Raw genomic sequence first — 11,263 nt, forward strand, 5'->3', positions numbered from 1 at the left:
TAAAACTACAGCAAGATCACCGCGGCCTCCTTCGACTGACTAGCAACGCTTACAATGTTTTCACTTGTCTAAACCTCTTCCGGGGCTTTTAGGGATTTTGGCATACACGAGGAACGAGGTTTATCCTCCTCCCTTATAAAGATATCATTTGAAAATATGCAACCAATATAGTTTAAAGTGGAGCAAAAGTGCTCACGTAAGCCAAAACTATGCCTCTTGTCTGGGGATTCCAATCTTTTGAAGGATACTACAGGTGTGAGACCCGACAATATCCGATGCTATCATATCGCATATGTTATTGAAAACATTTTAATCGGATTCTGACGTAGCAAAGTTTGGGACAATCCAATTGTTGTTGCATGTTTTTATTCAGGAAAAACTGCCTGGAAACTATTCTTTAGACGTTTAAGTACAGTACCAACTGTATGGATAATTTACTATTCAAAGAAGATAGGAAAGAAAAATGAATGGTGAACGGTCAACAAAATTTTACCTATTTCACTAAACACAACCCAAGACGAGTCTCGTTAATACTTATTTTACGAATTATTGTTGATTTGAACATTGTGGCGGAGAGAATCAAAAAAATTTCCCATACCGGGAATCGAACCCGGGCCTTCCGGGTGAGAGCCGGATATCCTAACCACTAGACAATATGGGACATGCTAAGAAGCGACAAATCTCCGATTGAAATGCAACAAAAAATGTTAGTACTTAAAATAGTCACATCTTAGAAAAACGGTAAAATTGTCAAAAATGAAAAAAAATTGAAAAAAAAACTCAAAATAGATGGTCGTTTATGAAAGCAAAAATCCGATTTAAGAACGATGAGAATGTTAAAAGTATTTTATTTCACGGTCGCCATGTTGAAAAAAAACTCTTTCTTAAAATGTTTTGTATTTCAATTTCTAATTTTTGAATACTTGATAATGTGGAATCAGATAATATTATCTCAAATATGTTTTGATTATGGGAAGAAAAAAATGTTAAAAGACGAATAAAAATGATGGGACGAATTTAGAATTCCACCTCCGGTGCTGTGTTGTTTTGAATAAATTGTGCACCATTTGCATAATGAAAACCTGTTATTGTCATCACCTTTCTCCGCCTGAATAAAGCGGCATCCAGGAAACGGAAAACAATTATTTCCCCATTCATACGAGACGACGACGACCAAATACCAAGATCCTGTCCTCTTTCTAGTACTTGAACATTGAACAACCGCCGAAGTGCGGAAACGGTAGATATCAGACAAAACTGCCGAAGGCAGAAGTAATTCATCACATCTTTCATCCAGCCAGCCAGCCAGCCATTCAGCTGCTTATGGGGGAGGTGGACTAGAAGTGGAAAATTTGCTCGCAGCCACACCGGCCAACAGCAAGCAGAGCGGTGAAAAACAATTTTCCGTAACCGAAAAGGTGGAAATTAGACGTCACTTAGGTGTCAGTTGCCACACGCCTGCCTGTACTTAAACCTCGGATAGGTATTCAAAGCGTAACAGCTGCGTGGCGGTGTTTTTTTTTATTCATTCATTCTCCTTTCTCCTTCTCGATTGCTGCTTCGTTAACCATTTCGCAGGACTGGCTGCAGTTGGGAAAAATAATCATTACTACACGTGCCAACGATAACACCGAAAACAACATCAAGTTCACCAACATTTGCCTTCCGGGTCGGTGAAAAAAAAAACCCAAGAAAGAAAAGGAAGGGGGTTTTCATTCAGACGATAAACAGGCAAATGGCAGGTGCTGCGATATGAAAACGTCTGGTCACGAATTGATATAGTTTTGTAATTTGGAGATTTGACAGTTTCTTCAAATCGTCATAAGTATTCTTCATCTCGCACATTTTAAAATTCCCTAAAAACGCTTCTAAAGGCCAGAAAACGCATTTTAAAGTTGTGATCCCAAATTAAGCTCAGAATGGCCGAAAAATGATTCTAAAGGCCAGAAAAGGCATTTTAAAGTTGTGATCCCAAATTAAGTTCAGAATGGCCGAAAAACGCTTCTAAAGGCCAGAAAACGCATTTTAAAGTTGTGATCCCAAATTAGGCTCAGAATGGCCGAAAAACGCTTCTAAAGGCCAGAAATCGCATTTTAAAGTTGTGATCCCAAATTAAGCTCAGAATCGCTGAAAAACGCTTCTAAAGGCCAGAAAACGCATTTTAAAGTTGTGATCCCAAATTAAGCTCAGAATGGCCGAAAAACGCTTCTAAAGGCCAGAAATCGCATTTTAAAGTTGTGATCCCAAATTAAGCTCAGAATGGCCGAAAAACGCTTCTAAAGGCCAGAAAACGCATTTTAAAGTTGTGATCCCAAATTAAGCTCAGAATGGCCGAAAAACGCTTCTAAAGGCCAAAAATCGCATTTTAAAGTTGTGATCCCAAATTAAGCTCAGAATCGCTGAAAAACGCTTCTAAAGGCCAGAAAACGCATTTTAAAGTTGTGATCCCAAATTAAGCTCAGAATCACGAAAAAACGCTTCTAAAGGCCAGAAATCGCATTTTAAAGTTGTGATCCCAAATTAAGCTCAGAATCACGAAAAAACGCTTCTAAAGGCCAGAAAACGCATTTTAAAGTTGTGATCCCAAATTAGGCTCAGAATGGCCGAAAAACGCTTCTAAAGGCCAGAAATCGCATTTTAAAGTTGTGATCCCAAATTAAGCTCAGAATGGCCGAAAAACGCTTCTAAAGGCCAGAAAACGCATTTTAAAGTTGTGATCCCAAATTAAGCTCAGAATGGCCGAAAAACGCTTCTAAAGGCCAAAAATCGCATTTTAAAGTTGTGATCCCAAATTAAGCTCAGAATCGCTGAAAAACGCTTCTAAAGGCCAGAAAACGCATTTTAAAGTTGTGATCCCAAATTAAGCTCAGAATCGCTGAAAAACGCTTCTAAAGGCCAGAAAACGCATTTTAAAGTTGTGATCCCAAATTAAGTTCAGAATGGCCGAAAAACGCTTCTAAAGGCCAGAAAACGCATTTTAAAGTTGTGATCCCAAATTAGGCTCAGAATGGCCGAAAAACGCTTCTAAAGGCCAGAAATCGCATTTTAAAGTTGTGATCCCAAATTAAGCTCAGAATCGCTGAAAAACGCTTCTAAAGGCCAGAAAACGCATTTTAAAGTTGTGATCCCAAATTAAGCTCAGAATGGCCGAAAAACGCTTCTAAAGGCCAGAAATCGCATTTTAAAGTTGTGATCCCAAATTAAGCTCAGAATGGCCGAAAAACGCTTCTAAAGGCCAGAAAACGCATTTTAAAGTTGTGATCCCAAATTAAGCTCAGAATGGCCGAAAAACGCTTCTAAAGGCCAAAAATCGCATTTTAAAGTTGTGATCCCAAATTAAGCTCAGAATCGCTGAAAAACGCTTCTAAAGGCCAGAAAACGCATTTTAAAGTTGTGATCCCAAATTAAGCTCAGAATCACGAAAAAACGCTTCTAAAGGCCAGAAATCGCATTTTAAAGTTGTGATCCCAAATTAAGCTCAGAATCACGAAAAAACGCTTCTAAAGGCCAGAAAACGCATTTTAAAGTTGTGATCCCAAATTAGGCTCAGAATGGCCGAAAAACGCTTCTAAAGGCCAGAAATCGCATTTTAAAGTTGTGATCCCAAATTAAGCTCAGAATGACCGAAAAACGCTTCTAAAGGCCAGAAATCGCATTTTAAAGTTGTGATCCCAAATTAAGCTCAGAATCACGAAAAAACGCTTCTAAAGGCCAGAAAACGCATTTTAAAGTTGTGATCCCAAATTAAGCTCAGAATGGCCGAAAAACGCTTCTAAAGGCCAGAAATCGCATTTTAAAGTTGTGATCCCAAATTAAGCTCAGAATCACGAAAAAACGCTTCTAAAGGCCAGAAAACGCATTTTAAAGTTGTGATCCCAAATTAAGCTCAGAATGGCCGAAAAACGCTTCTAAAGGCCAAAAATCGCATTTTAAAGTTGTGATCCCAAATTAAGCTCAGAATCGCTGAAAAACGCTTCTAAAGGCCAGAAAACGCATTTTAAAGTTGTGATCCCAAATTAAGCTCAGAATGGCCGAAAAACGCTTCTAAAGGCCAGAAATCGCATTTTAAAGTTGTGATCCCAAATTAAGCTCAGAATGGCCGAAAAACGCTTCTAAAGGCCAGAAAACGCATTTTAAAGTTGTGATCCCAAATTAAGCTCAGAATGGCCGAAAAACGCTTCTAAAGGCCAAAAATCGCATTTTAAAGTTGTGATCCCAAATTAAGCTCAGAATCGCTGAAAAACGCTTCTAAAGGCCAGAAAACGCATTTTAAAGTTGTGATCCCAAATTAAGCTCAGAATCGCTGAAAAACGCTTCTAAAGGCCAGAAAACGCATTTTAAAGTTGTGATCCCAAATTAAGTTCAGAATGGCCGAAAAACGCTTCTAAAGGCCAGAAAACGCATTTTAAAGTTGTGATCCCAAATTAGGCTCAGAATGGCCGAAAAACGCTTCTAAAGGCCAGAAATCGCATTTTAAAGTTGTGATCCCAAATTAAGCTCAGAATGACCGAAAAACGCTTCTAAAGGCCAGAAATCGCATTTTAAAGTTGTGATCCCAAATTAAGCTCAGAATCACGAAAAAACGCTTCTAAAGGCCAGAAAACGCATTTTAAAGTTGTGATCCCAAATTAAGCTCAGAATGGCCGAAAAACGCTTCTAAAGGCCAGAAATCGCATTTTAAAGTTGTGATCCCAAATTAAGCTCAGAATCACGAAAAAACGCTTCTAAAGGCCAGAAAACGCATTTTAAAGTTGTGATCCCAAATTAAGCTCAGAATGGCCGAAAAACGCTTCTAAAGGCCAGAAAACGCATTTTAAAGTTGTGATCCCAAATTAAGCTCAGAATCACGAAAAAACGCTTCTAAAGGCCAGAAAACGCATTTTAAAGTTGTGATCCCAAATTAAGCTCAGAATGGCCGAAAAACGCTTCTAAAGGCCAGAAAACGCATTTTAAAGTTGTGATCCCAAATTAAGCTCAGAATGGCCGAAAAACGCTTCTAAAGGCCAGAAAACGCATTTTAAAGTTGTGATCCCAAATTAAGCTCAGAATGGCCGAAAAACGCTTCTAAAGGCCAGAAATCGCATTTTAAAGTTGTGATCCCAAATTAAGCTCAGAATCACGAAAAAACGCTTCTAAAGGCCAGAAAACGCATTTTAAAGTTGTGATCCCAAATTAAGCTCAGAATGGCCGAAAAACGCTTCTAAAGGCCAGAAAACGCATTTTAAAGTTGTGATCCCAAATTAAGCTCAGAATCACGAAAAAACGCTTCTAAAGGCCAGAAAACGCATTTCAAAGTTGTGATCCCAAATTAAGCTCAGAATGGCCGAAAAACGCTTCTAAAGGCCAGAAATCGCATTTTAAAGTTGTGATCCCAAATTAAGCTCAGAATCACGAAAAAACGCTTCTAAAGGCCAGAAAACGCATTTTAAAGTTGTGATCCCAAATTAAGCTCAGAATGGCCGAAAAACGCTTCTAAAGGCCAGAAATCGCATTTTAAAGTTGTGATCCCAAATTAAGCTCAGAATGGCCGAAAAACGCTTCTAAAGGCCAGAAATCGCATTTTAAAGTTGTGATCCCAAATTAAGCTCAGAATCACGAAAAAACGCTTCTAAAGGCCAGAAAACGCATTTTAAAGTTGTGATCCCAAATTAAGCTCAGAATCACGAAAAAACGCTTCTAAAGGCCAGAAAACGCATTTTAAAGTTGTGATCCCAAATTAAGCTCAGAATGGCCGAAAAACGCTTCTAAAGGCCAGAAAACGCATTTTAAAGTTGTGATCCCAAATTAAGCTCAGAATCACGAAAAAACGCTTCTAAAGGCCAGAAAACGCATTTTAAAGTTGTGATCCCAAATTAAGCTCAGAATGGCCGAAAAACGCTTCTAAAGGCCAGAAAACGCATTTTAAAGTTGTGATCCCAAATTAAGCTCAGAATGGCCGAAAAACGCTTCTAAAGGCCAGAAAACGCATTTTAAAGTTGTGATCCCAAATTAATCTCAGAATCACGAAAAAACGCTTCTAAAGGCCAGAAAACGCATTTTAAAGTTGTGATCCCAAATTAAGCTCAGAATGGCCGAAAAACGCTTCTAAAGGCCAGAAATCGCATTTTAAAGTTGTGATCCCAAATTAAGCTCAGAATCACGAAAAAACGCTTCTAAAGGCCAGAAAACGCATTTTAAAGTTGTGATCCCAAATTAAGCTCAGAATGGCCGAAAAACGCTTCTAAAGGCCAGAAAACGCATTTTAAAGTTGTGATCCCAAATTAAGCTCAGAATGGCCGAAAAACGCTTCTAAAGGCCAGAAAACGCATTTTAAAGTTGTGATCCCAAATTAAGCTCAGAATCACGAAAAAACGCTTCTAAAGGCCAGAAAACGCATTTTAAAGTTGTGATCCCAAATTAAGCTCAGAATGGCCGAAAAACGCTTCTAAAGGCCAGAAATCGCATTTTAAAGTTGTGATCCCAAATTAAGCTCAGAATCACGAAAAAACGCTTCTAAAGGCCAGAAAACGCATTTTAAAGTTGTGATCCCAAATTAAGCTCAGAATGGCCGAAAAACGCTTCTAAAGGCCAGAAATCGCATTTTAAAGTTGTGATCCCAAATTAAGCTCAGAATGGCCGAAAAACGCTTCTAAAGGCCAGAAAACGCATTTTAAAGTTGTGATCCCAAATTAAGCTCAGAATGGCCGAAAAACGCTTCTAAAGGCCAGAAATCGCATTTTAAAGTTGTGATCCCAAATTAAGCTCAGAATCACGAAAAAACGCTTCTAAAGGCCAGAAAACGCATTTTAAAGTTGTGATCCCAAATTAAGCTCAGAATGGCCGAAAAACGCTTCTAAAGGCCAGAAAACGCATTTTAAAGTTGTGATCCCAAATTAAGCTCAGAATCACGAAAAAACGCTTCTAAAGGCCAGAAAACGCATTTCAAAGTTGTGATCCCAAATTAAGCTCAGAATGGCCGAAAAACGCTTCTAAAGGCCAGAAATCGCATTTTAAAGTTGTGATCCCAAATTAAGCTCAGAATCACGAAAAAACGCTTCTAAAGGCCAGAAAACGCATTTTAAAGTTGTGATCCCAAATTAAGCTCAGAATGGCCGAAAAACGCTTCTAAAGGCCAGAAAACGCATTTTAAAGTTGTGATCCCAAATTAAGCTCAGAATGGCCGAAAAACGCTTCTAAAGGCCAGAAAACACATTTTAAAGTTGTGATCCCAAATTAAGCTCAGAATCACGAAAAAACGCTTCTAAAGGCCAGAAAACGCATTTTAAAGTTGTGATCCCAAATTAAGCTCAGAATGGCCGAAAAACGCTTCTAAAGGCCAGAAATCGCATTTTAAAGTTGTGATCCCAAATTAAGCTCAGAATCACGAAAAAACGCTTCTAAAGGCCAGAAAACGCATTTTAAAGTTGTGATCCCAAATTAAGCTCAGAATGGCCGAAAAACGCTTCTAAAGGCCAGAAATCGCATTTTAAAGTTGTGATCCCAAATTAAGCTCAGAATCACGAAAAAACGCTTCTAAAGGCCAGAAAACGCATTTTAAAGTTGTGATCCCAAATTAAGCTCAGAATCACGAAAAAACGCTTCTAAAGGCCAGAAAACGCATTTTAAAGTTGTGATCCCAAATTAAGCTCAGAATCACGAAAAAACGCTTCTAAAGGCCAGAAAACGCATTTTAAAGTTGTGATCCCAAATTAAGCTCAGAATGGCCGAAAAACGCTTCTAAAGGCCAGAAATCGCATTTTAAAGTTGTGATCCCAAATTAAGCTCAGAATCACGAAAAAACGCTTCTAAAGGCCAGAAAACGCATTTTAAAGTTGTGATCCCAAATTAAGCTCAGAATGGCCGAAAAAACGCTTCTAAAGGCCAGAAAACGCATTTTAAAGTTGTGATCCCAAATTAAGCTCAGAATCACGAAAAAACGCATTTCAAAGTTGTGATCCCAAATTAAGCTCAGAATGGCCGAAAAACGCTTCTAAAGGCCAGAAATCGCATTTTAAAGTTGTGATCCCAAATTAAGCTCAGAATCACGAAAAAACGCTTCTAAAGGCCAGAAAACGCATTTTAAAGTTGTGATCCCAAATTAAGCTCAGAATGGCCGAAAAACGCTTCTAAAGGCCAGAAAACGCATTTTAAAGTTGTGATCCCAAATTAAGCTCAGAATGGCCGAAAAACGCTTCTAAAGGCCAGAAAACACATTTTAAAGTTGTGATCCCAAATTAAGCTCAGAATCACGAAAAAACGCTTCTAAAGGCCAGAAAACGCATTTTAAAGTTGTGATCCCAAATTAAGCTCAGAATGGCCGAAAAACGCTTCTAAAGGCCAGAAATCGCATTTTAAAGTTGTGATCCCAAATTAAGCTCAGAATCACGAAAAAACGCTTCTAAAGGCCAGAAAACGCATTTTAAAGTTGTGATCCCAAATTAAGCTCAGAATGGCCGAAAAACGCTTCTAAAGGCCAGAAATCGCATTTTAAAGTTGTGATCCCAAATTAAGCTCAGAATCACGAAAAAACGCTTCTAAAGGCCAGAAAACGCATTTTAAAGTTGTGATCCCAAATTAAGCTCAGAATCACGAAAAACGCTTCTAAAGGCCAGAAAACGCATTTTAAAGTTGTGATCCCAAATTAAGCTCAGAATCACGAAAAAACGCTTCTAAAGGCCAGAAAACGCATTTTAAAGTTGTGATCCCAAATTAAGCTCAGAATCACGAAAAAACGCTTCTAAAGGCCAGAAAACGCATTTAAAGTTGTGATCCCAAATTAAGCTCAGAATGGCCGAAAAAACGCTTCTAAAGGCCAGAAATCGCATTTTAAAGTTGTGATCCCAAATTAAGCTCAGAATCACGAAAAAACGCTTCTAAAGGCCAGAAAACGCATTTTAAAGTTGTGATCCCAAATTAAGCTCAGAATGGCCGAAAAAACGCTTCTAAAGGCCAGAAATCGCATTTTAAAGTTGTGATCCAAATTAAGCTCAGAATGGCCGAAAAAACGCTTCTAAAGGCCAGAAAACGCATTTTAAAGTTGTGATCCCAAATTAAGCTCAGAATGGCCGAAAAACACGCTTCTAATGGCCAGAAATCGCATTTTAAAGTTGTGATCCCAAATTAAGCTCAGAATCACGAAAAAACGCTTCTAAAGGCCAGAAAACGCATTTTAAAGTTGTGATCCCAAATTAAGCTCAGAATGGCCGAAAAACGCTTCTAAAGGCCAGAAAACGCATTTTAAAGTTGTGATCCCAAATTAAGCTCAGAATCACGAAAAAACGCTTCTAAAGGCCAGAAAACGCATTTCAAAGTTGTGATCCAAATTAAGCTCAGAATGGCCGAAAAACGCTTCTAAAGGCCAGAAATCGCATTTTAAAGTTGTGATCCCAAATTAAGCTCAGAATCACGAAAAAACGCTTCTAAAGGCCAGAAAACGCATTTTAAAGTTGTGATCCCAAATTAAGCTCAGAATGGCCGAAAAACGCTTCTAAAGGCCAGAAAACGCATTTTAAAGTTGTGATCCCAAATTAAGCTCAGAATGGCCGAAAAACGCTTCTAAAGGCCAGAAAACACATTTTAAAGTTGTGATCCCAAATTAAGCTCAGAATGCACGAAAAAACGCTTCTAAAGGCCAGAAAACACATTTTAAAGTTGTGATCCCAATTAAGCTCAGAATCACGAAAAACGCTTCTAAAGGCCAGAAAACGCATTTTAAAGTTGTGATCCCAATTAAGCTCAGAATGGCCGAAAAACGCTTCTAAAGGCCAGAAAACGCATTTTAAAGTTGTGATCCCAAATTAAGCTCAGAATGGCCGAAAAACGCTTCTAAAGGCCAGAAAACGCATTTTAAAGTTGTGATCCCAAATTAAGCTCAGAATCACGAAAAACGCTTCTAAAGGCCAGAAAACGCATTTTAAAGTTGTGATCCCAAATTAAGCTCAGAATGGCCGAAAAACGCTTCTAAAGGCCAGAAATCGCATTTTAAAGTTGTGATCCCAAATTAAGCTCAGAATCACGAAAAAACGCTTCTAAAGGCCAGAAAACGCATTTTAAAGTTGTGATCCCAAATTAAGCTCAGAATCACGAAAAAACGCTTCTAAAGGCCAGAAAACGCATTTTAAAGTTGTGATCCCAAATTAAGCTCAGAATGGCCGAAAAACGCTTCTAAAGGCCAGAAAACGCATTTTAAAGTTGTGATCCCAAATTAAGCTCAGAATCACGAAAAAACGCTTCTAAAGCCAGAAAACGCATTTAAAGTTGTGATCCCAAATTAAGCTCAGAATCACGAAAAAACGCTTCTAAAGGCCAGAAATCGCATTTTAAAGTTGTGATCCCAAATTAAGCTCAGAATCACGAAAAAACGCTTCTAAAGGCCAGAAAAACGCATTTTAAAGTTGTGATCCCAAATTAAGCTCAGAATGGCCGAAAAACGCTTCTAAAGGCCAGAAAACGCATTTTAAAGTTGTGATCCCAAATTAAGCTCAGAATGGCCGAAAAACGCTTCTAAAGGCCAGAAAACGCATTTTAAAGTTGTGATCCCAAATTAAGCTCAGAATCACGAAAAAACGCTTCTAAAGGCCAGAAAACGCATTTTAAAGTTGTGATCCCAAATTAAGCTCAGAATCACGAAAAAACGCTTCTAAAGGTCAGAAAACGCATTTTAAAGTTGTGATCCCAAATTAAGCTCAGAATCACGAAAAAACGCTTCTAAAGGCCAGAAAACGCATTTTAAAGTTGTGATCCCAAATTAAGCTCAGAATCACGAAAAAACGCTTCTAAAGGCCAGAAAACGCATTTTAAAGTTGTGATCCCAAATTAAGCTCAGAATGGCCGAAAAACGCTTCTAAAGGCCAGAAAACGCATTTTAAAGTTGTGATCCCAAATTAAGCTCAGAATGGCCGAAAAACGCTTCTAAAGGCCAGAAAAACGCATTTTAAAGTTGTGATCCCAAATTAAGCTCAGAATCACGAAAAAACGCTTCTAAAGGCCAGAAAACGCATTTTAAAGTTGTGATCCCAAATTAAGCTCAGAATGGCCGAAAAACGCTTCTAAAGGCCAGAAAACGCATTTTAAAGTTGTGATCCCAAATTAAGCTCAGAATGGCCGAAAAACGCTTCTAAAGGCCAGAAATCGCATTTTAAAGTTGTGATCCCAAATTAAGCTCAGAATCACGAAAAAACGCTTCTAAAGGCCAGAAAACGCATTTAAAGTTGTGATCCCAAATTAAGCTCAGAATGGCCGAAAAAACGCTTCTAAAGGCCAGAAAACGCATTTTAACAGTTGA

General features: G+C 38.4%; 1 protein-coding gene and 1 non-coding gene across 2 annotated transcripts in view; one reads left to right on the forward strand and one right to left on the reverse strand.

Moving 5' to 3' along the window:
• The window catches only part of LOC129759018 (uncharacterized), a 51,223-nt gene that overhangs the window by 15,627 nt on the left and 24,333 nt on the right, over nt 1–11,263 (forward strand). The window lies entirely within an intron of this gene.
• Trnae-cuc (transfer RNA glutamic acid (anticodon CUC)) lies at nt 590–661 on the reverse strand. The gene has a single exon. It is a non-coding gene; the product is annotated as a tRNA-Glu (tRNA).

The sequence above is a fragment of the Uranotaenia lowii genome, chromosome 1 (genome assembly GCF_029784155.1).
Source record: "Uranotaenia lowii strain MFRU-FL chromosome 1, ASM2978415v1, whole genome shotgun sequence".
Taxonomy (NCBI): domain Eukaryota; kingdom Metazoa; phylum Arthropoda; class Insecta; order Diptera; family Culicidae; genus Uranotaenia; species Uranotaenia lowii.